Source organism: Rhea americana, unplaced genomic scaffold (assembly GCF_003343005.1).
Source record: "Rhea americana isolate MKP2758 unplaced genomic scaffold, rheAme1 scaffold_83, whole genome shotgun sequence".
Lineage (NCBI taxonomy): Eukaryota > Metazoa > Chordata > Aves > Rheiformes > Rheidae > Rhea > Rhea americana.
This window is the reverse complement of record NW_028187012.1, coordinates 514,346-542,060: the sequence shown is the minus strand read 5'-3', so window position 1 is coordinate 542,060 and position 27,715 is coordinate 514,346. Positions and strand designations below refer to the sequence as shown.

General features: G+C 39.9%; 1 long non-coding RNA gene across 5 annotated transcripts in view; it reads right to left on the bottom strand.

The window, feature by feature from the left end:
* LOC146585263 (uncharacterized) overlaps positions 1–27,113 on the bottom strand; it is a 33,870-nt gene extending 6,757 nt beyond the window's left edge. The window contains exons 1-4 of one of the 5 annotated variants that reach the window (XR_014898020.1): positions 26,963–27,113; positions 26,616–26,861; positions 15,639–15,784; positions 14,892–15,303 (exon numbers count right to left, since the gene is read on the bottom strand). This is a non-coding gene — a long non-coding RNA (uncharacterized LOC146585263). Of the gene's footprint in view, positions 1–14,891; positions 15,304–15,638; positions 15,785–23,318; positions 23,609–24,373; positions 25,215–26,070; positions 26,399–26,615; positions 26,862–26,962 lie in introns of those variants that run through there. The other 4 variants (XR_014898019.1, XR_014898018.1, XR_014898017.1 and 1 more) reach the window with 4 other exon arrangements.
* Between the last annotated feature and the right edge of the window lie 602 nt (positions 27,114–27,715).

The following is a 27,715-nucleotide window of genomic DNA, read 5'->3' as shown; positions in this document are numbered from 1 at the left end:
GGGGGCAGTCACCCCAAAACAAGGAGATGTTCTGGGATCTGGGTCAACTGCATAAACTCTTTCTCTGATATCCTGTGATCTGTTTTTTGTATGTACAATAGCAGAATTTCGAATTTTGTTGTTAGGTAGCCTGATAGAGCTCTGTGCTGGTGGTTCAGAAATGGAGGGGCTTGTAGAGMTGCCATTGCCTTACACCAGCTTTGCAGGTCAGCAGGTATGTTGTTGACYGGCTTTGGCAGAAATTTGGAGAAGCAGCAGGAGCAGCTGCCCCGTCAGTAGCAGCAGGAGTGGGAGATGAAAGAGGACAACATGGACTGACATTTCCTTGGATCAGGTTTGTTTCATGTAAAGCTATTTCTGGGCTTGTGTAACACATGCTGACTAATGAGAATAGATCGAGCTAGAGACCTAGGTTGACCAGTACTGGCTATGAAATATTAGGATGGTGACTGACACTTTTATGGGAATGTGTGCAGAGCTTAGCTTTTATGGCAGCATTTGGGGAGCAAGGTTTTGGGTTCTTTTAATTTTTTTAAAAATTTTTAATTACAATTCTTTTTATTTTAATTTTATTATCTTTTCAGGTAATTAATTGGAGGTGAGCACTGCTATTAGAATCAGATTTTGTGGTGCAGTGGTGCTGATAAAGAGAGATTTACTTCAATGGGCATTAAAGATATGATTTTCAGCAGGGCTGAAATTTCCTCAGGTTCTGGGAGTCCTTGCTTAGCCCTGGGGCTGATGATACTTGATCTTAAAAAGATGTTTTTGATGAGAAAGCTAGGATGTGTGCCATTTTGCACAGTTTCTAAGGTAATCTGACYGAGATGGTAAGTATGCAGCATTTTCGGATTACTGAGATTAGCTGGTAAAACACTCGGCAAAAAATCCATTCTAGTGATGTGTGGTAAGGTTTATATTGTGTTTCCATTTTGACAATAAAAGCTGTTASGCACGTAGCTTTTAAAATTAACTTAACACCATACACAACTTTGATGAAATTATGTATAGGCACAGAGTAGTACATCAATATTTTGTRAAAATACATGAAATATATATGGGATTTAATATTTCATTATAATTCATATAATTCTCCTGCAATATTTCATACAATATTCAGCCCCTATATATATTTTATGAAAGTGCATGAAATAATGCAGTATTTTATGAAATGTTTATGAAAAGACAGTATATTTATGTTTGGGAACTATCCTTCTACCTTTGAGAAGTGTGCTTTTCATGAAATCATGGTTTTCCTTAATCACGTTTTGTATCAGCTGCTCACGTTTCTACAAAATTTGGTATTTTTCAAATAGCAAGCGAAACTCTATCTAGCAGTGCCAAAGTGTAAATATTTGAACCAGCAATAAAAGTGGCGAGATGGCGCTTAAACCAGTGGAGCTGTGTCATAAGACTATTGCCAAAACATCATGACCACCTGTTCTTATCTAGAAGTGCAGCTTTCTGGACTGTTGGTTTACAGCTGGGTATAACTACAGTCTTTCAGCTGTGTCTGTCTCCTGAAAAATTGTACTGTGCATTCAGGTGCTTTAGAGAGAAGGAGCGCTATGGCTGTAGCACATCTGCAAGTAAAGCAGTCTGCAGGTCTTTGCGTTTCCTTGCTTTTCCTTCAGTCCCTGAAGTTCAGTCATGGGGAATCTCTGTCCTTCTCCTCTTCAGCCCAGGAGAGCTCCCATCATTCTGGAGCTGGGTGGCCTCATTTCCTCAGGCTGCTAGGAGTTTTCTGAAAAGATCTGCTTTTGCCTCTCTCCYTTTCTCTCCTATTTGCCAGGAGGCATCAGGAGGTACCTAAAGGTCCAATCCTCAAAAGCAAGTCAACTCGCAGGTGTAATGAATGTGGGAAGTGAGAAGAGCCTTGGGTAATTACTGTTCGTTGTTCAGTTGCCGTGGTGCCAAAAGGAAAATGTTTTCCATCTTTCAAAAGTGATATCCCATCCTCAGAGCCTCTTYTCAGTCTCTGGATAAATTATTAGCAGTATATGGCAGTACATGATTGCTCAGCAAGTCTGAGTCTGAGTGGCAGGAAAACGTGCATGTCTTGGAGGATGAGGTGAGTCAGTAGAGAGTGGAGGGAGAGCAGCAAAGAGAAGYGGAGGAGACAGTGTATGGAGGATGGGAACAGGCTAGGAGTAATGGTATCAGCACTTCTCCAAGTACTCGTGATATTGGAGGATGTGTCATTTCTTTGTTTGCCTGGGAAGTAAGGAACATGTTCGCTTAAGAAAGCGGAGGCCAGCCAGGGGAGCCCAAAGTGCGTAAAGAATATCATTTCCYATGAGTTGGTAACCAGAAAGGTCCCCTGTGAGATGGGACAAGACTGAAGGGCATAGCTTGCTATACTGGGATGAAGGAAGGCAGCCTGGCCTTCAAATATTATAAAGCATTTTGTTGGTCTTAAATTTCATTTTGTATCACCTGTAAACATGCACAAAGTTCAATAATACTTTKCAAAGATTATTTGGAATTTGAGAAAAATTCTGAGTTTATTGTCTCATTGGTGCCATATTATCCTTGTATGGTCTCATGTGTTATACATGTTCATGCTGTTGAAATATTTCCTCAAAAGAAAACTATTCTCTTCTGCTGTACCTTACTTCATAACCTACAACAATAAAATAATAAAAGCAATAAAATCTCTTTCAGTGTTGTAAAATGTGGCTTAACTCCTTCTTACCCCATGCCACTACTGAACAAAGAAAAACCCGATGCTATAAAACTTTGGAACTCCAGGAACATAATACTYAAACATCGAGGTAAACTAATATGGATATTGTGTAGTTTACACAGTGCTCAATAAGCATAGAATAAAAATTAGTCTTTGTTACTTGTACTTGCTCTAACACAAAGTGRCATGGAGTAAACCAACAAGGAAGCTTTTTAAACTTCCCTCAGATTAACTGGTAAAGAGAAAAAAAGGAGATGGAGAGCCAATGGTGGTCTGGCTGGGAATGGAGTCCATATACTTGCAGAGAAACAATGTGCTTTATAACCTTTCTCTCAATTTCTGGTTACCATTTTTAATGTGGGTGAGAAATARAGAATTAGGAAACAGTATCTCACCTGATATCAGACAGGTAATTAGCGACGGCAAAATAAACACCCTGTATGCATATTGATTGTTGAGTGCTAACTGTTAAAAATGATTTCATCACAACGATGGGTTTTCAGATGATGTGTGTTTTGTGGACGTTTGTGGACTCTTTCTAGCTTTTCGTACTTGGAAGAGATCTGGCTTACAGGGCAGACTCTTTCCCGGGAGTCTCTTTGCTCCTAGATCTCCAAACTGTATGACGTATCAGCGGTGACATCCTGAAATGAGATCCCTCTGTGGTACTTTGAAGTTGAAACATGGCCCRGATGAGAAATCATTTTTAAATGTTATTTTCCTTAAACTCATTGCAGTGTCGTCTWGTTTGTTCAGCCCACCAAGGTGTAGTCTCTTAGCGTTTCTTTGAAGTTGGTTTTGTATATAATTTATTCTGATAGTTCTTCACGGGACTTTCTTGAAAATTCACTTGGTTGGCTACCAATATTTAGCAGATAACAGGAAGCCAGTTGGTGACCACAGACTAGTAAAAGGGAGAAAGGCAGCAGAAGTGACAGGTTGCAGAACAGCAGCTGTTGAATGTGGCAGGAAATAGGAGTGCTGCTGCATTGACAATAGTCCTTGTAATTTAATGTATGCTGAACTTGAGCATTTTTCAGATATACATGTGCTATAGAATTGTTGAACCAATACGTTTACCCGAGGACTGATGCTATCTGGTTGTAGTTCATTTCAGGCAAGGTAGTAAGCTTTATGTGCTACCTCAAGTGGCAAAATCTTTAGTGAGAACATGTATGCTCCCCCTCGTAATGGAGCCTTTAACACTTCTACCCGTTGCTGTAAAGCTGCACACATGGAACTGGACCAATGCTGTATTCATATCATATGTTGGCACGCACCTGTGCCTACATGCTGTGCACGATAGATTAAAAATACCACAAGCTCAGCTTTTGGCTGTTACCATATAATACTTCAGGAATGCTTACAAAACAAATTGTTTGCCAAAATACTAGGACAGTTTGGAGTTTCATGCCAGWTTTCTGAGCTCTTTTCTGTGCTGGATATTTGATGACAGTTAAGTTTAATTTTGGGAGAGTGGGTAGGGAAAAAAGCTGATGTGAAGGCATGGCACAAAGTAGACAGAGACCATCCAGYTGAAGATTAGGAAGCTGGCCAGATTCAGCAGGCTTGTTCTCCATCCCCAAAGATACCTCTGTAAAGCTCATTCTCATGAGACTGTTCTACCTGCCATCTTTTCCTGATGTTCTTGTAGGATTAATGACTGCYACTAACATTACATACCTGTTTTAGCAATTACCATCTATTTTTTAAGTCAATATCTTTTCTACTCTCAAACTAAGAAAAGAAAAAAAATCAGCATCCTTGTTTAAAAAAGACAAAAAAAAATCCCCTCAAACTTAAAAAAGCTGATGCTAAAGGTATAAAGAAGAGAGAGGTGGAGTAACCTCCACCACTTGCTCCTCTGTCTCCCTCTCCTTTTCACTTGGTCCAGAGACCTAGCTTATGGTGGCAGCAGCATCCAATGACACAGGTAATGCAACACTGAATGAAGTCAAAAAAGGCAGGTGAACCTGGCCTGACCAAACCAGACAGTGGATCTTTCTACTTAYTATAATGCTGATTTCCCCACTTTCAGACCCACTTTTTTATCAAAGGCAGGAAAAGTACCTATCAGTCATAACTCAGAATTAAACAGAACTAGCTCTTTCTTCCTCAGTAGAACTACCTGACAGAATAAAAGACTTTAACGGTTATCTTCTCTGAAAAAGAGACTTTGATAACTTTTTATTAAGTTGGTACTGCTTATTCTGTCATGTTTTGATTTTTTTCTTTTGTTATGCATTAAGACATACARACTTTGTCATGTATTTCCTAGCGTGTTTATTATAGTAACCAAATGTGCTGAGGTCTCTGTAGCTGAAACCAAACCCTGTTAGTGAAACACATTTAACTCTCCTCTTATTTAGTCTGTCAGAATTCAACCCTGAGCTGCACCTGCCAGTGTGATTTGTCTGATAAAATCTGCTCTTTTCTGTTTTGAAAAGTATGGTATTACACTTTAAGAAAACCAAACAAGCATAAACGGTTTCTATCTTTATAAATTCTTAAAAATCATTCATATATGGAAACAGGTGCATGTCCTGTGGCCATAACAGGGCACAAAGACTGTACGAGTACTCTGTGGTTGGGAGCAAAGATGCCCTCCTTGTCAGGTGGTTGGCAGAAATGCAGTGAGGAGACATGACTTAGGAACTGAGTCTTGATGTCCTTGAGTTAGTGGTTAGTGATTATAAATTGAAGGTGATAGGCTTGGCCAACAAGACACCAAGCTGATAACTTCTTGGAGGAGAGCCCAGAAAGAACCTACCCATCTGGTTTATACACAGCGTAACAGCAGGGATAAAACAGTAGGACTTAGTGGACAATTCCACTATTATGTGAAAATATTACATGCAGAGAGAGGATTTTAGTGAACTGTTATGGAAAAAGAACGGCAGAGCAGTTTGATCACAACAAAATTTCYGTAGAAAGATAAATAAGCTATATTCTTATGAAGTTGTAAAAAATGATCATAAACTAGCCTTACTTAAAATGACAAATAGAGCTGAGGAACTTCTGTCTGAGGAGAAAGAAAAACACGTGAATAATCTGAAAGCTATTTTCTCATTCATTTTTCAAGTTTTTAAAAGCAGGCAGATGAATTCTAAAATGGATTTATCGTAAGTTTTTCTGTCACTTTTTGTTTTCTTTTCCCCCTAGACCCAAGCAAGATTTTAATAGCTGAGGTAACTAACACCAAAACACTGTGGGTGGGAGTGTGTACGTGTTTGTTTTTTGTYACCTGGCATCTTCCAATCAAGATTTGATGCGTTTGTGAGAAAATGCTGTAGTTGGACCTTGWCTACTGAGTTGACCGAGGGGTTATTGGGTAAAAGTCTAGGTTTGGCTATGTCATATCCCGGATAAYGTATTTTCATAACGATTCCATTTGGCCTTTAGCAAAGTTTGCTGGCCACTTTGTGCAAATTATTGTTGACTGGCGGGAATCATAACTTTTAATGGTAAAATTCCTACTYTGAACTGGACATCAGCGATGCATGGAGGCATGGCTAATGAGCAAAGATTCAACACAACYGGAATTTGGACCATAAAGCCTTGTGGTCACCATGGGGAAGCTGCTACCTCGCGCACAGTCGATGGACAGCAAAGTGAGGGGTTAACATGCCTATAGCTCTCTAGGCCRGGAAACAAGAACTTTATGGAAGATGTTGCAAAAGGGCGTAATTTCTAATCACATTGACTACAGTAAGTACATAGTGTTATAAATGCCGCAGTTAGCTGCAGAAGCCTTCAGGCTGATATCCACATGGCCTTTTGTGCTTTTGGGGTAGAAATACTAGTTAGGCAGATAATCTTGTTATGGTGCTGATAGATTAGAACAGCTCAATGCTGAGATTTGTTGCAGCATAGGGGTTTCTTTAAGAATTACTCTTTCTTTGCAAGGATGGTTGGTAGAGTTCAGTAAGAGAGGTGATGTAACTTCTACTGGGCTCACCTTGAAGATTCTCCTGGGAACGCTTATTTTTTGGGGTGCCGCGTCAGAGCGGGAACACCACTGCTGCTTGGCAACTTGCACCTGCATGTGGTTCCACAGATAGTGTTTCATGGCGCTTATCAGATCCCTGTGACCACAGACTTACGGGACTGAGTTTCATGGCTAAGGCAGCAAAATACCATTTCACTGTTTATTTTYGCCTCATCATTGTTTTTGTCCCTAATGCTCTTATAGAGAAGAAAACCATGCTAACCCATCATGTTTAAATATGTGACCTTTGTGCATGAGTGAAGTTTAGTGTTGTTGCAATTTCTGTGAGCTCCAGCAGCAATAATTTACTTCAGGGAGCATGTTAGTATCCATTATCTATGAAAACATTCAGCCAAGGGAACTATTGCTGTTAATGCTTTTTAATAAGGAACATATTAATTGTTGTCAGCACTTGTAATTACTACAACTTTGTTTGAACAGCAAGTTCTAATTTAATGTACTTATTGTTGAAACACTCATGTAGTCTAAAAATAAAGAAAATACTTGATTYGGGACCTTAAGGGGACTGTTCTTGACTGCCCAAGTTTCACAAGCTCCTGCTTTTTTTCATGTGGTTTCTAGAACAAAACAGTAACATTTTTTCATGCCAACAGTCTAGCACGTCTAGTATGGAGGTCACCTGCAGGGTTACCTGGAGGTGCTTAGGTTTACCTCTGGAGCCTACATACTGACAGGGCTCAGCAGTTACCACTTGCCTACTTGGGTATCTYATCTGAGCCTGATTACGTTGTAGTCTGCCATGGGTCTTGATCTGAAAAGCTTTCTGGCAGCCTGCTTAGTGGTCAGCAAACTGGTTCTGTGCAGAAGGCACCAGCAATGAGAAATCAAATCATAACAGAGTTAGGGGAGGAAAGGGATCTCCCATTGACRTAAGGTCTAGTGACAAGACCTGCTGTGTCCTCTATTTGGAAAAACAGAGGACACAGTTCTACACTTTTTTAGGGACGAAACTTCTGGTTTCCCCATTCCAGGAGCAGGTTTTTATGCATTAGGCCCCCAGAATAATCTTTTCTTTCTCTGGACCAGYCTTCTACCCAAAGCACTTTTTAACAGCACAAGTGGAGAGGGCAGTCTCTACCATAACCACATCTAGTCAAGGTCCAGTTTTTACAGTCCCCATGGACAAACTGGTTCCTTACATACAGCCAATATGCAGAACGCAGAGTGAGATGAGATAATGCAATTGCAGCTCTTCAAGTTGTGAAGCAAGAACCTCACAGAGCGCGTTGCAACAAGGGGTCTGGGTCCCACCTGGATCCCCATCTGGCGAGCGGAGACCGAATACGGAGCATCTGCTCCATTGGCAAGTCTCTAGCCGCGTGTCTGAGGAACTGCCTTGTGAGAGGCAGGCGTTTCCTCGCCTCCTCGTAGAGGGGAATGGCAAGTGCTGCCTCAGTCTTTGAAAGTGAGGTGACGGCACCCACGCGCACGGAGTGGTTTTGGCAGGAGATCCTGTGAGGGATCTACCTTCACCTGTAAGCATGGGGCACTTGTACCACAAGGTTTTAAGACGCCTTCCCTCCTCCTCCTGCTGTTGGCTAGCTGGAGGCAGTCCTGTTTTAGGGAGCAGGTGATTTTGGAGGCCATTTTGAGGAAATTAACTCTTTCACTGCATTGCATGGCATGTCTCCAGGAAACTCGAATCCCTCAGTAGCCACCTGCTTAGAAGTCCATTATGGAATGTAATGCTAGGCCCATTTTAAGATTAACAGTGGTAAAAATAGTCTCTGAACAGATTTTTTTTTTCTTTTGTCTACCTGAAGAGTTGTTCATTTGGGGGATGTTCTTTCTGAGGTACATGATTTGGAATTGGAAAATACTCATTGACATTTTTCCTCCTTTCTTTTCTTCCCTGTTCTCCAGGCTAGAAAAAAAAAAGGTGAAGAAAAGATGGAAGGAATGAGGATAAGCGAGATAGGGAGAAAGATAGCAGTGTTTAAAAACCCTAGTGCTCCACTTCTCTGCCTGGGCAGCGTGTGGGAGAGTCCTTCTGGAAGGCAACCGGCTCTGGGCCCTGCTGACCGTTCTCCAGGTCAGGTACCTTCTGGTGAGGAGCCGGTGCTGGTTAATGTGTCAAAGAACAGTAACAAACCGTAGGGTAATCGGGGCTTGTTTCCCAAAGTGCTCCCGGGAAAAGAGCTGAAATGAACAAATGAAACACGGAGAAACTGAAAAAACTCGTCATAGTTTCTAATTACAAGTCAGCTTTAACAGATGTTCTTTTGATTTTTTTTTTCTTTTTTTAATTTGGTACAAAATAGTTTTTTTTTTTTTTTTTTTTTTTTTTTTAAGGCAAAAATCTGGTGCTTTTGAGCTGTCATTAATATATACTGAACTCTCTCCCAGCAGAGTGTGGGAAGAATGTTGCTTGCATGAATTCTGAATGCCTTAGGATTTAGTTATGTGCATTTAAACATGATATATATAAAGTGAAATTGCTTTACAAAGACATGTAATCATGACTTTTTTGACATAGGAGGAGACAAGTGGCCCAAGAGTTAGATGTCTCTCCAAAAGTCACAAATCAACATTCTGGAAGAGGTAGGTTCAGAACTTGTTTCCTGGCTCTCRGTTCTCTGCATTATTGTATACATTACTCCTCTTTTTTTAGTTCTTGTAAGAGTTCTAAGGACTCCCTTTATATACAGCTAAAGTAGTTTCCACCAAAATTAGCATAAATTTAAGTTCAGTTGATGGAGTTTCTCTTGGATYGCTACACTATAAAAGTAGTATTTTGTCTATACCAAATTTTATTGGCCTGCTGCATTTTTGGGAATAAAGTCAAAAAGTTTTCTCTGTGTGCTATTCTAAGATGTATATGTTTCTGAAGACTTGATTTACTTAATATCACCTTTACTATACGTTGCAAATAAACTCGTGCGTAAGAAGTAGAAATTTCAGAGCTGCTGTAATGGTCTGTTTCAGATTTAAATCTGTGCGCTGTGATGCATTGCAATGCAAGCAATACATAAGTATTTTAACAGGCTGAAGTTTTGACTGGTTCTAGCCACCCTTGACTTTTGTGCTTTATCTGCCTTAAATGCTAAGTAGAAGTAGAAAGGATTTTTTTTGCTATTTCTGAATATTTTTACTCATATTATAGAGTAGCTTCCAGAGTAACTTAATGGAATTTAATGTTATATTTTAACCTACTGACCTGCTATTCAAGTAAGTTTTTTCTCTTGTAGGCTTTGTCTCGATATATCGCCTTTTTTTGCTGTCTCTATTGTCTACATATGTATGCATTTTATCTGCATTTTAACTGGATAATAGTGAAAGAATATTTTCAAGTTAAAATTGATGTTAGCAGGAATTTCACTTCTGACAGCTACATATTCTCTGAAGAATGCTATCTAGCAGCGTGGGTCAAATGATTCAAATATGTGCTATGGCAAGAACTCATAGAAAACTGTAAGATTTCAGAAACTGATCTCAGTATAATAAAAATTGAGGGGRAAAAAAAMCAAGGTGAGGGAATATCTCTATGGTAGTCAGACTAAAATACAGACAAATAGATTGCGATGATTTGTTATTGCACTAATGTTACTGTTGCAAAGGACAGTGACTTAGTACTGATAAAAAGGGAGAGATGGGTTCTTATTCTATGTCTGTAGTGCGGTGTGTTTTGGTTTCTTTTCTTTTTTCTTTTTTTTTTTAATGACTGACTTGTAAAAGCAAGAGACCTATCTGTATTTCTGGATTCAGTTATCTGGACCATGCCAAGTACGTCATTCATTCTTTTGTTCAAAGCAACACTGTTAAGGAACAGTTCAGACTGAAGTGGAGGAATACTGAAGCTGAATTTTTGTGTATGTATTTAGTATGTATTTAGTTCTACTCTTCATCTGCATGCGTCAGTCACAGGTCTAGTGTTTTTATTTTGGGCAAATATATATCTGGGATCAGATAGGTGTGGTTCCTTGGATACTCCCTAAATACGATACCTCTTTGCAGGTTTGTGACGAGAAACTGGCTTCATAGGAAAAAGGAAGCCCCTGGCAGCCCCTAAATGTCAGGACTCATGGGCTTATGGGCAGATGCAGGTCATTTAAAGCTATATGAGGCCAACAGGAGTTGCTGTTTGGTATGAAGATGACTGTGGAAGGCAGGGGTAAGCACACTGAAAATCTTTGCTAATGAGCATGTTTTGGATGCAACTAGAGCAAAACATCATAAACTGTATGTGTTTTGACACCATACATCACYGATTAATACACCCACTCCCTGAGTCACCTGAGCTGAAGAAGTCACAGCCAGATCCTGTTCTCTYTGATGGGAGAGATAGGAACCTCATAAAGAGAGATGGGAACTTTCACAGATGATGTCTTGTCTCTAATGATGGTGAGGAGGGCTACTGTTTTTACAGTGATAGTGTTATGGCATCTATGGATTAGTTCTCCATAGCTTCTACACCCTCATGGTCAAAGCATGATAGACCTTGTCAGTATACCTTACATATATTTGGTAAGGTAGTGAAGTCACCCTAGTTTCAGGTCACCCTCTCCTGGTTTTGTGTCAGAGCTTTTTTTGTGTCAGCAGCAGCTTTGTTTCAACAAGCAAAATTCTGTGTATCAGCAAAACGATTTTCCACAGTTGTAGCTGTCAGCAAAACAGGAGTTATAGAGTTTATGGTACTCGTGAGTAAGCAATGAGAAAGTGTACACGTCAGCCCAAGCAATGGTATAGGCCTATGTTAACTTAAATAGGCCTTAAGGCAAGGTTTTGGCAGAGTAATAGTGGGTTATAGCAATTCTTACAGCCGGAGTATYGGCTTTTCAGAGGCAAGTGAGGGAGGGGCCATGCTTGTCTTTGGATAGTCAAGGAGTAGCAAAGAAGACCAAAAGCCTCAACATTTGACTGAAATGTTTTGTCAGTGACAAGAGTTTTCTTCTCTGTCCCCCTTCCCACCAAAAAAAAAATAATCATAGCCTTTGTAATGGTATTAAAGAGTATTAGAATGGTATTAAAATACTTCTTTTGTGAGGCTCTTCAGCATGCAAATGTTTGCCTTGCTCAGGGATGGCAAGGTTCACGTCACTACCAATTTTCCTTTGCTGATGAAGTGAGGCAAATCATCGCTGATGACTGTTGTTTTGTGCTGATTGTTTTGGAAACTTATATCTCAGACTTTTATCTTCTGAATAAGAACACATGCATTTTATGACAAAATTCTATGACAAAAGAGCAGTGATGTTGGTGGAAACTGTTTTTTCTACTGTGCAAAAAAAAATCCTAAGCAAGCAAGCAAAAGAACCACCTTGGAGTCATATTCTCTATTCACATCTTCTCAAGGGAAATGAGCCATTCTGAAAGGGGGACTTGCAACCATCTCATCTTGAAGCTGTAGACCTAGTGTGCTGAGCTATTTTTTTCAATAACTCATGGATGAGAAAATGATTCAGCAGGCTTTCCACCCAGGTTAGCTTTTATGTGACAGTAGTGCCTGGGTTGCTGGGAGGTATCATAAACACTTTGCGGCAATCAGCAACGAGTTTTCTTTAATCAGGAAATGGTGATTTTTGTGTGAATCGCAGAAAATGTGAAGAGTCTCATGCAAACGCTTTCCATTATTTATTTATTTATTTTTTGTCAACTCTCAGTTCAACAGCGGTAGCTAAAAGCCTGAATGTAATTGCTAACTAGTGGTTTACTAAAGTTTCTCCATTCCAGTTGCRTGTGGAACACCCTTTGTCAGCAAAACAGGCTTGCATTTAGTGTGATTGTATTCAAAAGTTAAAATAACTAAAAATAGCTGAATGTTAGTATTTTGGTATGATGCTTTTTTTTCTGACCAGGCCTTCAGCATTGTAAAAYAGTTGCTTYGYTGGTYMRRRSSSMWKSMRWWWKKTWRKWWTTYMWKSMARGRRGCTTTGTCTTGCTGAAATKAATTTAGTCAGRATTACAGGTCTTTGTAAAGASYGTAGTAAAACATTTCCTAGGCTGGAAAGGGCTCATCAGCTTGAGGAATATGGAATTTGGGAAACTGTAGACAGAGTTCTTTATCCACAGTGTTTGCCCACTGTTTGCTCTGAAATTGCCTAYTATTTGCTCTGAAATCAGTGCGTGGGGCTTGGCAGGGAGGAAGAGGGGACTGGCTAAGCAGTGCACTTTGCCTGCCTGCTTCTGAGGTTCATATCTGTCATTGAATAGCTTTCAAAAAAAATGGTTAGAGGGAATCACCCTCGGTCATTTAATTAAACCAGGCAGCAGAAAAATTTGCATGGGTGTATCTCAGGAAGTATGTAATATGCAGTATTTCTTAACYGGTTTTCTAAACAAACTCCTATGAATACTTTGTATCTTTTGAGACTGCAAGAGAAATTGAACATTCTGTCTACGAATGATTACCATGCTTTCTATTGGGGAAGAGGTTTCCATAACAAAGGCTTAGTAAATATTGCTTATCTCTTTATAAAATAAAATATTTCAATAAAAGAATACAGTAACATAAAGTCACGGTCTATGCRAAGTCTGAGTTATAAGAATGTGCACAGGCCCACTTCCACCAGAAAATGGAATTTACTTGAATCAAATGTGGTCAGCATACAGGTTAACTTAYTGTGATATACATCAAATACATCAGTTTATCTACACAACTAAAACATAGGATGATCTATACCAACTGCTTAATCAACTGAGAATATAAACAACCTTTGAAAACATGACATTAAGAAGTACTGCTTGCTGTCCTTTCAGTAAAACGTTTCACTTGCTAAGTTTTACCATGGTCTCATTCCAAAGTTTTGTGGAATTGCTTGTGCTTTTGCTATGAATCTACTCCTGTTTCTTGAAGCAGAGCATCATTCTTTTAATACCAGAATTTGTCCTAAATTTCCAAGAAAACTTTATACTTAGCATGTGGAGTTCCCCCCCCTTTTTTTTAATGCATGCATATGGTAGCATCTCTATAGATTGTAATATATCTTGGAATTCTGTGGGGAGCATCCGAATAAGTGAAATCTTTCTTATCTTATGTACTAAGTCATTCCTCTGCATTGAACTGTAGACTTATCCTGTAATTAGTTACTCAGATGATTCAGTGACTAGGTTACGGGAGTGCATCCAGTGAACTTACTTGGAGCACTAACAGTTCTTTATGCTTGCAGCTTAACTGTGGAAAATTTACTGGTAAAAGATGAAGAAACTTGTTTTTTAATAAAGTTTTAAAAATAAGTGTGTGTCTGCTACAGCAAAATGTATTCAATTTTAAAACTTTCAAACTGAGGCAGAACTGGCAGCGTACCACTTCACAGAGCAAGCAGAAAATGGCTTTTCAGATGGGCCATCCGTGTTGTATGGAACAGGTTTTCATGATAGGAATGAAGTGTTGTCTTGAAGAGCCTGGAAGCTGAAAGCTGAGCAAAGGGTAGAAAATGACTAATAGCTCTGGAGCCAAAAAAAGCTGTGCTTTTGCGATGTCTAAATGTATTTTCTGTGACTACTGCTGATAATACTGTCTTGATTTCCTAGACAAATTACTCACTAATGCAGCTAAAYAGGGAATATCTATGGCAGCACAGTAAGCAGGAGATGTCAGGAACAGCAACTGGAAAGACCTTAAGGAGAGGAGTGGGATCACTCTGTTGCCTGCCCAGGACAGTGGTGGGTGGTGGASAGCAGCTCTCACTGTGGCAATACCAACTGGAATAGACTGCCTTTTTTGGCTTTAGGTGAAAAGAAACTTCTTTAAAGATAAAGTACTTTAGATCAGATAAGCTGACAGCATCACTGTAKGTAATGTGAAGTGTAAAATTGTTTCTAGTTGTTAAAATAGCTCACGGGAAGAGCAACTTCACTTAAAAATGTGATGAGATGGGAGTTCAGATCAGACTTTTTAGATGCAAGTTGTTTATCGAGAATGTTTTTAGCTATCTCATATAATATTTAGTATGTCTTTACAGAACACTAAAGCATGCTTAGATTGCCARTATCGCGTGCACAGGATTTCAGAGACTACTTGTTTTGCGATGTTCGAGAAGTGAGTAGAGTGAATGAGTTTCGGCCGGGTCCTCTGTGTGGGCACTGTTTCTCTACTTCACAACAGATATGAACAGGTATGGACTGATGTACAGGCAAAGGTAGTAAGACTTACTGTGGTGCTAGCAAAAGTTGCTGTGTCACCTACTGTGAACTGAGCCTGCAGTTTCTGGCAGCTATTTAATTCTGATTCTGTGCCTTAAGGAAACTGGGAGATTCTTCATGTAGCAGYGTGTATGTTGTTTTGGGAGTATCAGTTTTTTGTACGGGAGTCCATCTGACACTGCAGGGTACAGAGGTTACTTTGGTTACTCTGGATTCTTTGAGGCAAAATTTGATTGATAGGTTAATGCAGAACAACTAAATTATTTTCCCACCTGATAGAACATCTAGCCTTCTGGGGAGGAAATGAAKTCTTCAGTTACAGCTTGTTTGTTTATTTGTGCTTCCAAATGCTTTATCCTCTCCCTTTTGCTGTCACTGGTTCAAACATACATTTGGAGACGTGGCCCAGATCAAATACCAACCAAATTCTAATTCAACTTCTTTTCCAACATTAAGGAGTATTGTATCAAGAATGCAGATGTGCAGGTGAGCACTTCTAGCAAGATCCTTGATATCTGCCACCTGGCTGCAAGAGACACACACACAGAGAGAGAGAGATCCGGTTGTTATCCAAATGTGTAATCATGTTCTTCAGAAGTGCTAGCTGAAGCCTTTGAACATGAGACCATTACTACTGAACAGTTGATGGCTCTCCCTTGTGCAAAGGGGCTGAGCACTATCAGCTGTTTCATTRTATTAACTGCTACAATAACTGCCTGCCTGAATCTGGCAGAAAGATGGGATTCTAGAGGCAAAAGGGTACTGATACAGTAGTAAATAGAATGAGGGTAGCTTGACATCCTTAGTAAGACGTGATTAAAGCTATATAGCCCAAATTAGAAATGGGATAGCTTCACTTACCTGTATTGAAGTTTCACTGTATCACTATGAGAGGAACGTGTATCACTTCAGCATCTGAATTTGAATGGAAGCCATTGCATTTAGATTATCCTGGGTTAGCATTGTTGACATAATCTTTTGGGAATAGATGACTCTTGGCAGGAAATCTAATATGGGTGAGATGAAATCAATAAAGTTGTCCTGAATCTAAAAGACTTTTGAAGAACCAGAGTACTTGGAAGGAAGATTGATGGTTATAGTAGTTGCAACAAATACCCCCTCTAAATCCAGTCCCTGATTTTAAAGAAGAGTTGGTGTCACAAAGTATTCCATATATTCTTTCAATTGATTGTACACAGGTATGTGAAGATTTGTTAAGAGTGAACACCAGATTATGGTGTTAAAAATAATCAGCTGGTGTTACTCATCTATGGAAAAGATGGCCAAAGTGAGCTTGAATGTGCTATTTAGGAAGCACTTTCAAATGACTGATTAGTTTATGGGTGAAGGTAGGGCAAGTGCAACTGTTTAAATTTTTTTTTCTTCATCAGCACTATGCAGTATGCAAATATCAGAATTCATGAACAAGTTCAAGAGTGAGGCCAGCAAGGCAGTATGAGTAATATCAAGATAACAACTGATATTAGACACTTTCTTTGCTTTGTAAGCATATCTGCATACAAGTTATACATGCGAGTCAGTAAATCTTAAAGAAATGCATCATCAACACCTACTCCCCAAACAAATGAGACCTCAGAGCGCTAAAGAAGTCTGTACTACTATTTTGGTCTGTTTTTAGAAGAGAGGCTGAATTGGAGAGTGAACCTGATGTGTCAGGATTATTTCCCTCACACCCTGGGGAATAAAATGCAGCTGGGAGTAGTTTCTCCCTTTTGATGGAAAAGAAATACTAGCTAGTAGGACAGGGTCTCTGACAAATTGATTCCATTTAGCTGGCCTAACACAAATAGCACTTTAGCAGAGTGTTACATTAATAATCTCTCCTTTTAGGCTCCCTGTTTCTTTTGCGGAGACAGGTGCCACTGTTTTGCTATTACTTTAAACAAACATAATTAAGCAATTGCTCAGTGACTCGACTTCACGGGCCGTATTCTCATCTTTCTCACTGGACTGAATCTGATGGGTTTATTATGCCTCTGTAAACAGGATCAGAATGTAGCCTGGTGTGTCTCAACCTTGATAAAACTGCTCAGTAATGAAAGCACAGAAGCCCTGTTTGTTTCCAGGTCAGTCTTCAGTAAAAAGCTGCCTAATAACTTGATGCTTTTGACTATCTAGGCATCTGTATGAATAAAGAACGTCATTTGCAAATCAYGGGTCAGACTTGACAGGAAAGATAKGAGGACTTGTGACTGAAGTGTAATAGAGAAGGCTATTCATGGAGCCTAYAGTATTATTACAAATCATTCTTCTGCCTCGCCTCTATTRTACTGCCTTTATCTGGTCCACATATTTAACTAGATACCTAGGCAAAGCATGGTTATTATGGAAGGAGAGAGTTCATTGARTCATCCTTCACTGTGACCGGAGCAGCTGCAGTGAGAGTGACGTTAGGCAGCATGACTGATCTGCATGATAATTGCCACAGTCATTCGTACTCAGGCATCTCTGGTCTAAGACTTCTCCCAGGAGAGCCAAGAGGTTGCCACGTTTTGCCAGTTCTGTTTCCTATTTACAACATAAACAAATCCTGAAAGATTCAGATAATGGTGTTGGGGTCCTTCCAGAAAAATTTTTGACTAGAAAGAAAAAAATTTTTTGGCCCTGTAGGGACCAACAGATCTGGTGGAAAGGGAAGGTGGGAGAAAGTAACCCAAAATTTAATGACGACTGGAATCTGCAGAGTAAGTGAGCTGGAGAGAGGCACAGAATAGGGAAGCTGGAGGCATGGAGCTAGTACAGAGCCGTGAGCTAGAGAAGTTTACTACTACAATTAAGAGATGTGGCTGGTCAGTACTGTGTGCTTGACTCTAGAACCAGAGACTTCACCTTCTCTTTGGCATCGCAAACAATTGTGAAACTCAGTGGCAAGAAGTGCGGTCCCTCTTTTACAAGTTGACTTAGTAGTGTACCACCTCCCATTGCAGCCGSTTGCATCGTTAGCTTGGGTACTGCATGCTCATGTGGTGGAAATAAGTGTTCCAGCACCCTGGAGTTCCTGTAGATTCTCATATTGAAATTTTATTTTTCGATTGAAAAGAAAGGAAACAAAGTCATTATTAGGGGTGAAAAGTCAAGCACTTGAGAAAGTTATGAATTGCCGGTATTTGAGGGAATAGCTGGTAATCATGTAGGTAGGTAATCATGAAGATTGTATCATAAAGCATATGCACAAGGGAGCCAATTAAGGTTGCTTAAGTAACTTTGCGTCCCGTTTTTTCCGAACAGCTGAGAGCTTGGTTTTGCAACCTTAAAGATCTTTAAATGGAAGTAATCATAGCTAGTATTACTGTAATGCCTAATCTTGGCATCCTGCTAAGAGCTCATTCCCAGTGATATGTTATGCCAATGATTTCTACAGGTAGGGTTTTGTAAAAGAAGTGTTTTCTTTCCTTTTATCATTTTAAAATCTGCTGCCTTTCAGTGTCTTTTCATGCCCCTTTGTTCTTCTGAGGAATGCTGCCACGTAGGAGCCGCTTGATGTATGCTTTCTGTTCCAAATCTGCTTTTATATGCATCTGTTTTATTTTGAAWCTAAGCAGCTCCAACTTTCTCAATTTCTCTTGTAGTTTTATGAGCCGATGTCCCTAAGTGGATAAGTAGCTCTTTTTTCCAGTCTCTGAGCCTTTCTGGGAAACTTAAAATTAAGTTCAAGACAGAAAGCTGATGAACTGGTCAGGATGTCATAGAAAAAATATTGACAGAGCTAAGAAAGGGAAAAATGCATTCTGAAGAAAGARGAGGACCTTTTTCAGTCTCCCTATAAGGGGAAGAAATCCTGGAAATATGTTTTACAACTAAAAAGTATAACAAAACAGTGCCAGGGAATTTAAAGTGGTGTAATTGTATTAATGCTGTCTTTTCATTGCTCCCAGGGTTTTCAATGCTCATCCATGCACTCTTGTATTCTTCCACCTGCCTTTTGCACTTTTTAGTATAGGTAATGTAATCTTTAAAACAAAAGCTAGTTTTACATGAACAGTCACCTTAATTGTAGGAGTCAATCCTAGCACAATCTCATATGGCTTCCAAATTCAGATTTCCTGGATGACTTCAGCTGTTGGAGTTTAGGTTAAAAAGAGATGTATCAGCAAGAGTGTAGTGAGCAGACTGAGGACATTGATAATTCCCGTCTATTCAGGACTTRTGAGACTACACCTGGAGCACTGTGTCCAGTTTTGGCTCCCCACTACATGGTAGGCATCGACATATTGGAATAAATCTGGTGAAGGACCACCAAAACGGTTAAGGGGCTGRAACGTGTTGTATGGGGAGAAGCTGAGGGAGCTGGATTTGTGCAGTCATAGAGGAGGTTGAGGGGGCATATTATGGCTTTTTACAACTACCAAATGGGAGGATATAGGATGGAGAAGGACTCTTCCTGGAGGTGCAGAGTGATAGGACAAGATGCAACAGACAGAAAATGAGGACTTCTGTTTAAATATGAGGAAAAAAGCTTTTTCACCATGGGGATGATCAAATATTGGATTGTTTGATGAAGCTGTGAGATCTCTGTCCTAGGAGATGCTCAAAACTCACCTGGACACAGCACTGAGCAGTCTGGTCTAGTTGGACCTGTTTTGAGCAAGTTTTGGACTAAAAACACCCCTAAGTCTTTTCCAGTCTCAACCATATTCTATGGTTTTATGTGGGGCCCACTGAGGTGGACTCTAGAGTTCAAGAAAAGAATGATTTTGATTTCATATTATCTAGACTAAAAAAAAAAAAAGTAACTTGCTTACCCTCTACATAACTCATATCAATTTAAAGTAGAATTTAATAGCAAATGTGCAATCAAACGCAATATGAAGTAATTTATTTTGCTGTATAACCATTTATCAAAACCCTATTCAGGAACAACCTATGTTTACTTGTAGCATATTTTTTAAGATTTTTTTTTTTGGTACACATTTTTCCTCTGAAGTCTTTTAGTATTGTCTAAAGACATAATTCATGCTATTCAAGTCCATACTGAGGATAGACTAATTTCTTATTAATTCCAAAGGTAAAATAAATAATTTTGATAATATCCTGGCTAAGATATTTTGTCTGTTAAGTGCTTTCTGTATGTACAGTCTTGTATGTCTCTACTGATTTGTTTCTCTTGGATCCCACAGTATGTTCCTTAAGTACACCATAAAAATAACATAATCATGATGTTATCTGTTCTATTACRAAGTATATGACAATATTGTGTTTATGGTTAAATACAGCCTCAAGGACCTCAAACCAGTGCCAAACAAGTAAGTTGTTTTCAATTAAGGACATCATCTTAGTGCTCAGTAAACACACAAGATTATTTATGTATGAGCTAGGGCTTGATGTTGTTAGAAAATGTGTATTAGTAGCATCCGGTTTAGCTTTAGTTTGGACCTAACCACCACCAACAAAAATGAAGCATAATAATAATGAAAAAAAGATGACTGTAATAAGCCTATGCCACAGATGATTTTGTTAGTTAATTTTGTGTTGCCGATAATGTATGGATACTCCTAATGATTCCATTAGAGTTTAAATAACAGAATTCAGCACAAATGTATTTCTACTGAGCAGCAGAAACATAATTTCTCTGGAACTGCAGCTGCTGTAGTTGAAGATTAGGCTCTTACTATCCCTTAGGGAGATTACTGTCTCTGCCAGCTGACTTAGTTTTTATACAGCCAGCGATTTATTAGATTGCTTTGCTCTTAAGTGTGATAATAGGCCTTATGCTTAGCAAGGTTTAGAGACTTCCAGTGCATTAATATTTTATGGCAATGACAGTCAAGACACATTTTGTTTACCTAACAAGACAAGCCAAGCTAGAGCTGATGCATATTGGAGATTAGCAGTTTTAACTGGTAGGAGCTCTGCCAATTATGTCTTTAATGCTTTGCAGTGACTTTTATAATTGTAATCTAATCGTTTGCATATTTGATGCATCGACATCTTATTCTGAACCATGTTGTTTTGTGTGACCCAAGTATTTATAGAGAACCCTTTTTCTGCAGCCCTGCTACTCACTTCTCTGGTTTCTGTATGTACTCCTGGATAGTGTAGCGATACTTGGGGGTCTAAAGGGCTCCCATCTTCGATCCCAGTTTATGTTTGCTTGTGGGATTCAACTTATATTGAGACTGACYGGATCTTTCAAATCTTGTGAAAGTAACCTGTACGTGTTGTATTTGTCTCAYGTGCTGGCTAAAATAGGACCCTGGTTCGCCACGACTCAGTGAYGATGATAGCTTCTGCAGCCCAAATAAATATTTTGAATGAGCGAGTCCTGCACTGTTTGCTTTTTATTTCTTCTCAACAAAGCAGATCTATCAGCTGTTACTAGTAATGGAGAAAGGAGTGTAAAGATCAGTGGGTCAGGTATCTGGCACTGATTCACTGTGTCTGCCGAAAACTCTCTCAGCTCCAGGGACAAGGCTGAGAATATTTACCAAGAGAAATTGCACGTTGCAGAGTCTGATGCTSCTATTACTTAGGCTCATGTATATTAGAAGAATCTCTGATAAATAGTTTGCTGTACAGTAAAATTAGTAATGGAAAAAATCTGACCCATAAGATATCCTTTAAAAAAAAACCCAAATAAGCAGCTCCCGCAATTAGYGCCTCCGAACATCTCCCACAATTAATTCCTGTCACAGATAGATGCATCTAGAAGAGCCTATCCTGTCTATAGGTGTTGAATGCTTTTAATGATGTAATGTATTTACATTAAAATTTGGAATTTGAGAGTTTCCCTGCTTTCAGTCTTTTTTAATGTAGCGCAAGCTACAGGGTTTGTTTACAATACATAATTTTCTTCTGTGAAAAGCCTAGTTTTTAACTGAAATTGTTCTTAAGTAACAATATTAAGCCAGCTCAAATGCTGATGTTAACAGTTATAGATAGTTTCAGCTGGGAGGCAAGATTTAGCTTTGGTTTTGAACTGTGCTGGTCTGTGATTCTGAACATTTAACCTCTCTGTGCTCCAGGATTTAAATGGGCTGTTGTGAGATTTGAGTTCATACTGTACTTTGAAATAATCTTTAAAAAGTCCCTATGAAAGCTTAAAGTAGCCTGCTGCTTAATAATGTACATTTATTTTCCTCTAGGCTTGCTATAAATATTATGAAATGGAATGAACAGTTAAATTGCAGCAGCTCTATCTTGTTTCCAAGATTAATTTTTAATTGGTTGCCRCCTTTTTCACTTTCTACTGTGTATTGAAAGCAACACTTTTTTTTCTTTTCCTGATCCAGGAACTGAGAGCTGATCCTGGAAGTACATGTTCATAATATTGGYGAGGGAAGATGAGATACGCAGTGTGTAGCCTAGTGATGACTGATCAACTGAGTCCTGCAGTTCCTCCGCTGTAATGATTCACAGGAGGTGCGAGGTGTTACTGCCTCTTCCCAGATAGCCTTGGAGCTGMAGCAGTAATAAGTTGTGGCCCTAGCCGTCTTGTTGATCAAGAGGGAGGTTGATCACACATGTGATGCACGTAGGTCTGAAAGCATATGTCTAATGCAGTAATAAAAGCGGGGGGAGGTGTGCGTGCATGCCTGTGCGCTGGCTGCTTGTCAGGAAAAATGGCGTTTATAACAATAATAACTTCCAGCATAAAGSCCGCAGTCTCTCCCAGTTAAATTTGCCTTCAGCATAGCACGCTTTTTTGGCATCCTTCTTGGGATCTGCAGGCTGAGTAAGGAATATGATCAGTCGCAGAAATAATATTGAAGGCTGCCAGTCATTCAACAAACCCATCGGCACCGTTGGGAGCTGTCTCATTCACATCTAGCACGGGACTAGGCAGGATCCGTGTTTCTGTAGCAGGTTAAAAAAGGAGCAAAGCTAGGAAGCTGCAGTAGGCTGCCAAGGGTTTGGGTTACCGGACCAGACGTTTAACAATGCTGCGAGTCAACAGCAGYTGGTGGGGTTGAAGGACCTGCTTTTCAACCCGTCCTTGGTGCCCATCTGCACACCTTGTTTCCTACATACCTTCCAGTATCTAGCCCTGGGTGGTTCTGGTGCTGTGGAGGTTTGTCATTTGATGTACAGCCCACAGGACAGTCAAATGCCACCCGTGGGGTGCACGGTGAAGGCAGGGCGATAACTAACATAGCGCCTTTYGGGGATTTCAAGCAATGAGGATTATCTCTCGTCAGCAGTGCTAGTCTAAGCAAATGTCACGGTCGTGTGCACRCTTGTATTTTTGGGGATAAAACCGTGTGTAGATGCGAACGTCAATTAGGCATGGCCGGCGGGCTCTTGGCAGAAGGCCAGCGGGGCCCCGACCGCACAAGAGCTGAGCTGAGCGCTCTCCTGGCAGGGGCACRGCAGGCTGCAGGAAGCTCGCTGGCTGCGGCGCTTATCCTGATTCAGCAGAAGGACGATGAAAGGGAGTAGATAAAGTGATAGTGAAGAGACCTTTTAGGTCACATCTTCCAGCTTCTGCTTTTTGTCTTTATTGAGTGCCTGTAATCACACTGGTCGACCTTTGCTGTGCCGGTGGTCTTACCATATGTCCTTCAGGAATTTCCTAATGAGGCGTGTTTTACAATAGGTTTATTTTAACAGGAAACTAGAGCTCACGAGTACTTTATGGAAGTATTTGCTAACGTTTGTTTGACAAACAGCACGCGTTTGCGTCAGCGTTTCTTATGCCTACGTCTGTGCGCTTTCTGCAAACGTTCCCACGAGCGAGCTGCTGTTGACGCAGCGTGCGCGGAAAGGGCGTCACAAATACCCGGGTGCACGTAGCAGCGTGACGCGTACGAGTCAGTCGYACTACAAGTGCTTCGTACAGCTCTCTTGGAGGCTTCGTGTGGTCAGCCTGTTTGCTATGGCAAGGAAGACCGTGTTATTTAGAGAACCGCCGACCCGTTAGGCAAACGCTTGAGGCCACGCGATCGCAGCAAATCACGCGCTCGCAGACTGAAATGCTTTTGCACACACTGTCTGTAGGCGTAATTTTGAAAAAAAGCAATTACGCTTCAAAAATTAACATCTCTTTGTGTACAACCTGGAGAGAAATATGTTAAATAAGTAAATTTCCTTTTCAGTAGTTTCTAAATGCTAGTATTGCAGAAATATTGTCAAAATTTACAACCGAGTCCCTAAGATTTAATGTTAAAGTGGATTGAAGACCCTTTCAGCTATTTTCAATTASTCTCATATTTAATTAAAAACAGTATTTTGTTTCCCTTCCTATTCATTTTTTTTCTTGATCACCTGTAAAAATGAAATGAAAGCTATTGAAGRATTTTTATACTTGGTTTTGTTATTTGGATGTGTGCTGCTAGACGCTTAACCACTATGACACATATATTTGTCAAAACATGGGGAATAATTAGTTGAAATGTATGTGACCTTTTCCAGAAAACATTTGCAAACTSTATGATCTAAATGCATGTATAATGAGAATTGAAAGAGGGGAAAAGAAAACCAATTACAGTGTTTTATAGAAAAGGAAATTCCCCTAGAGATCTGAAAAATAAGACCATTTATTATAGAAAGGAACTTTAAAAAAAAGTAGAACTTTATATGAAATGTACCTTTAAAATCTATTACATGACAAGAAAAACAAAAAGTCATGTCAGAAAAACTTTTAAAAGTTGTAGCACCTATTTATTTTTCAGGAAAATTTCCAAAGTATACAGGAAATAGAAACCTTACTCGGAGTATTTTAGTTTATTGAGTTCTCTCTGCCTTGAAAATCATAGTGGAACTCTCCGGGGACTCCTATAAAGATGTATTACATCATAAAGCAAACTAAGGATAGTAACCCCTGTTATTAAACTGTCAACGTACATTAGGCTACAATTTATCCACAATCCGACTCAACTTAAAGCCTCGCTGTTGGCAGAAAGTTTAAAACGTAAGACTATGCTCTAATCATCTAAAGCCTAAGGTACTTTGGAAAAAATGTTGTAATAATCGCTCCAGCACTCCATTGCCGAGTGTGTGAATTTCATTGGTTTAGGGCTGCAAATGCTCAGCCATTACTAGGGAGGATTCGGAAGGATTACCACTTAAAAGGTTTTATTAGTGATGCTGTAGATTTCTCATTTCACAGCATATTAATAAAGGTTTGTTATAGCAGAGGTAATGAAAAATAAATCTTAAAGCCCAGTGCTTAAACCTTGCTTAATTTCGACATTAATATTTAACAACAAACCTGATGAAGATGACTTTGCGTATAAGGTCTGCCCTCTCCACTAGAGAAAACGGGGCTATCRCTTTGAGAATACTGCTGATAGTCGGCAGGAATTAGGATAAGTAGGAATTTCAAATCTGCTCATAACGTAGCTGAGATGCAAGAAATTCTGGCTGTGTGTATTTATATAAAGCATCATTGTTAACTTCAATAGTAGCAGCACCGGGGAATCCCGRCGTGATTACAGGTATTTGTCATCCAAAGCCTTCAGTGAGGGCTGGCACAGGCAACTGAGGAAAGAAAGGGAATCTGTAGGATCCAATAACCACCAAGCAGAGGTTAGTATAAAAGGCCAAAATGACAAATCTTTCCTTGCCTCCTATGGCCAGGCAGTACAGCATCGCTGGCTGGGCRGTATGGGACAACCGCCAGAGAAATGAGGAGAGTGGAGGCCCTGGGTTGATGGTGGCACATATTCATGGTGCRGACTGCAGGGGCAAGGCTATGCTAATAAACTAATAACCCTTGTTTTCACCTCCGTATAACCTATGTGCTGCAATAATCCTTGCAGAAACGATGTCACCCGAGGTAATGCTCCTCTACGAGAAAAAATGAGGAAGCAAACCCCGCTGAAATATTTCCTAAGAGCTATTTTATTTCTTAACGTAAATGCACGTTTCATAGAAAAGTGGCAGCACTAAGCAGAGTCCAAAGCAGTTAGAGCCGGTGGAAGTTAGAAGTGGCCGAAAGTACGAGTTAGGACTGGAATGTGGGAAATGGTAGGAATTTAATCTCTGCCTCCACTTCTGCAGTCTGCCCATAATCCCCATGTATCTCAGTGCTTCTGGTAGAGAAGCAGCAATGAAATAAATAACAGCGTGGATGGCAACAATCACCAGCATTATTTATCAGTATAAGTGTACTAAAAATGGAGAATTTATAAAACTATTCTTTAAAAATCTAAAACCTCAGCTTCACTGACCTGTCAAGAGCATGTTTAACTGCTTCACTGCATAATGGTAATCTATCATTCAAATTACATGACATAATATTCTTTTAAGCCATCGTTGCGCATTATAACCACAATTAGATGTGGTCATTCATTTTCTGTGGAAAATCAAATAAGAGCACATGGTCTGTTCTTGGACACAGTCCTGTCCAACAGTCCTCACAGCAGGAAGCTTTATTAGCAACATGTGAAAATAATTGAGGAACAAAATGCCTAATGTAAAATTTATTTACAGTTTTTTTTGAGCTGGACTGTAGTTGAGAACTTTGTTGCTAATGAGAAATTACAGCATGCAACACTGCTGCCAAAGAAAGCATCTGTACAGACTCTGTAGTATACATCTGAAGACTAATGTTTCCTGAATATATAAATATTTGGACCAGGTTGCAGTTCGGCAGATTCTTTTCTAGGCGCCTTCAGACTTCTGCTCAGGAAGYGATGACTATTTTAAGTTTTTCTCTGTACCTTGTGGGGTAATAAAAACGAAATAGTCAACCCACAAACCAAGCAGCAAACATGAATGAAGCTCTTAAGCCTCCCACTTTCCAAAGTTCAGGGACATTTAATACTCTGGATGGTCTAATGAATATCTTTACAGAACACCTTACAAATGCTTTAACAGCTCAGAAGTATTTTAATGATAATGCTTAGCGGGAAATCACCAGGCATTTGCACTGCTCACCGTAGGCTCGCCTGAAGGTCGGCTGACTGTGCATCCCGTAACACCTTGCTGCGGACTCTTTCGGGGAAAGTGCCTCAGATCCGATACTTCCCGTGTGCTGGTTCTGCAAGGGACTGCAGGGCGCGTGGTGGCCGTGGGGCTGGTGCTGAGGGATTGCACAGGAACCCGCTTTTCTCCCTTCCGTTCTTCCGGACTTGAAATTCGATGCGAAGGGGCAAGTCTCCCGAGGTTTCGTTCTGTCTGTGCCTGTTCAAATGGAGTGGAGGCAAATTGCACCTGCATTACATTTCAGTATCAACTTACATGTCTTAAAACAGTGCCTAAATAATGAATTATGTCTTACGCACCTCAGTGAGCGGAGTAGCTGTCTCTATGCTGGCTGCTGTGACCGCTCCAACACGCGTGGAAATAGCCTCGCCTGCTTTCTTACCATGTGGCTGGGAAGTGGATCTGCAGAGAAACTATTCCTCTGTGGGGAAGAYGAGTTTATTGCATGCAGGAATCTTGGGAATCTGTGTCCTAAGCACTCAAAATTCATCTCCTTATCTGTCCGTAGGTTTGCAGAAGTTCACTGAAGAGATGTTTTGATGGCAGCCCTCCTGTTTTAAAGGCAGCTCGCCAAAAATAAGCTTGCTGATCACCTAAGGGAAAAAAGAAAAAAAAAATCTTAAAAGAGCTGGTGTTACTGAATTTGAAAGGATGAAATGGAAGAAGTATTAAAGCACTTGCTTACAGTCAGGATTTGTGCTTTTGTTTGTCGGTTTAGTGTGTAGAGCTGCTGTTCCGTGGTTACTGGAGACAGAAATTACTGCTAGACTTTTCCATGGTATTATTCTTTCCCTCTGTCCAGGTAATTGTTTGCATCCATGCAAACATTGAACGACGACTGGCGTTCTTGGACTGTGCTAGAGTGAAAATGTTACAGTAAATAGGTAAGGGTTTTTAAGCAGCTGAAGAAAAGTATTTCCAGATTTGTGGTTTGTTTTTACGGTAGTCAGATCTCTTTGCCTCCCTGTTAGGYGTATTAGAATCTCTGTGCTTTTAAGCAGATTCCTATATTCCTCTTTTATGTAGGATGAAATTGTCAGATRTTGTAGGAT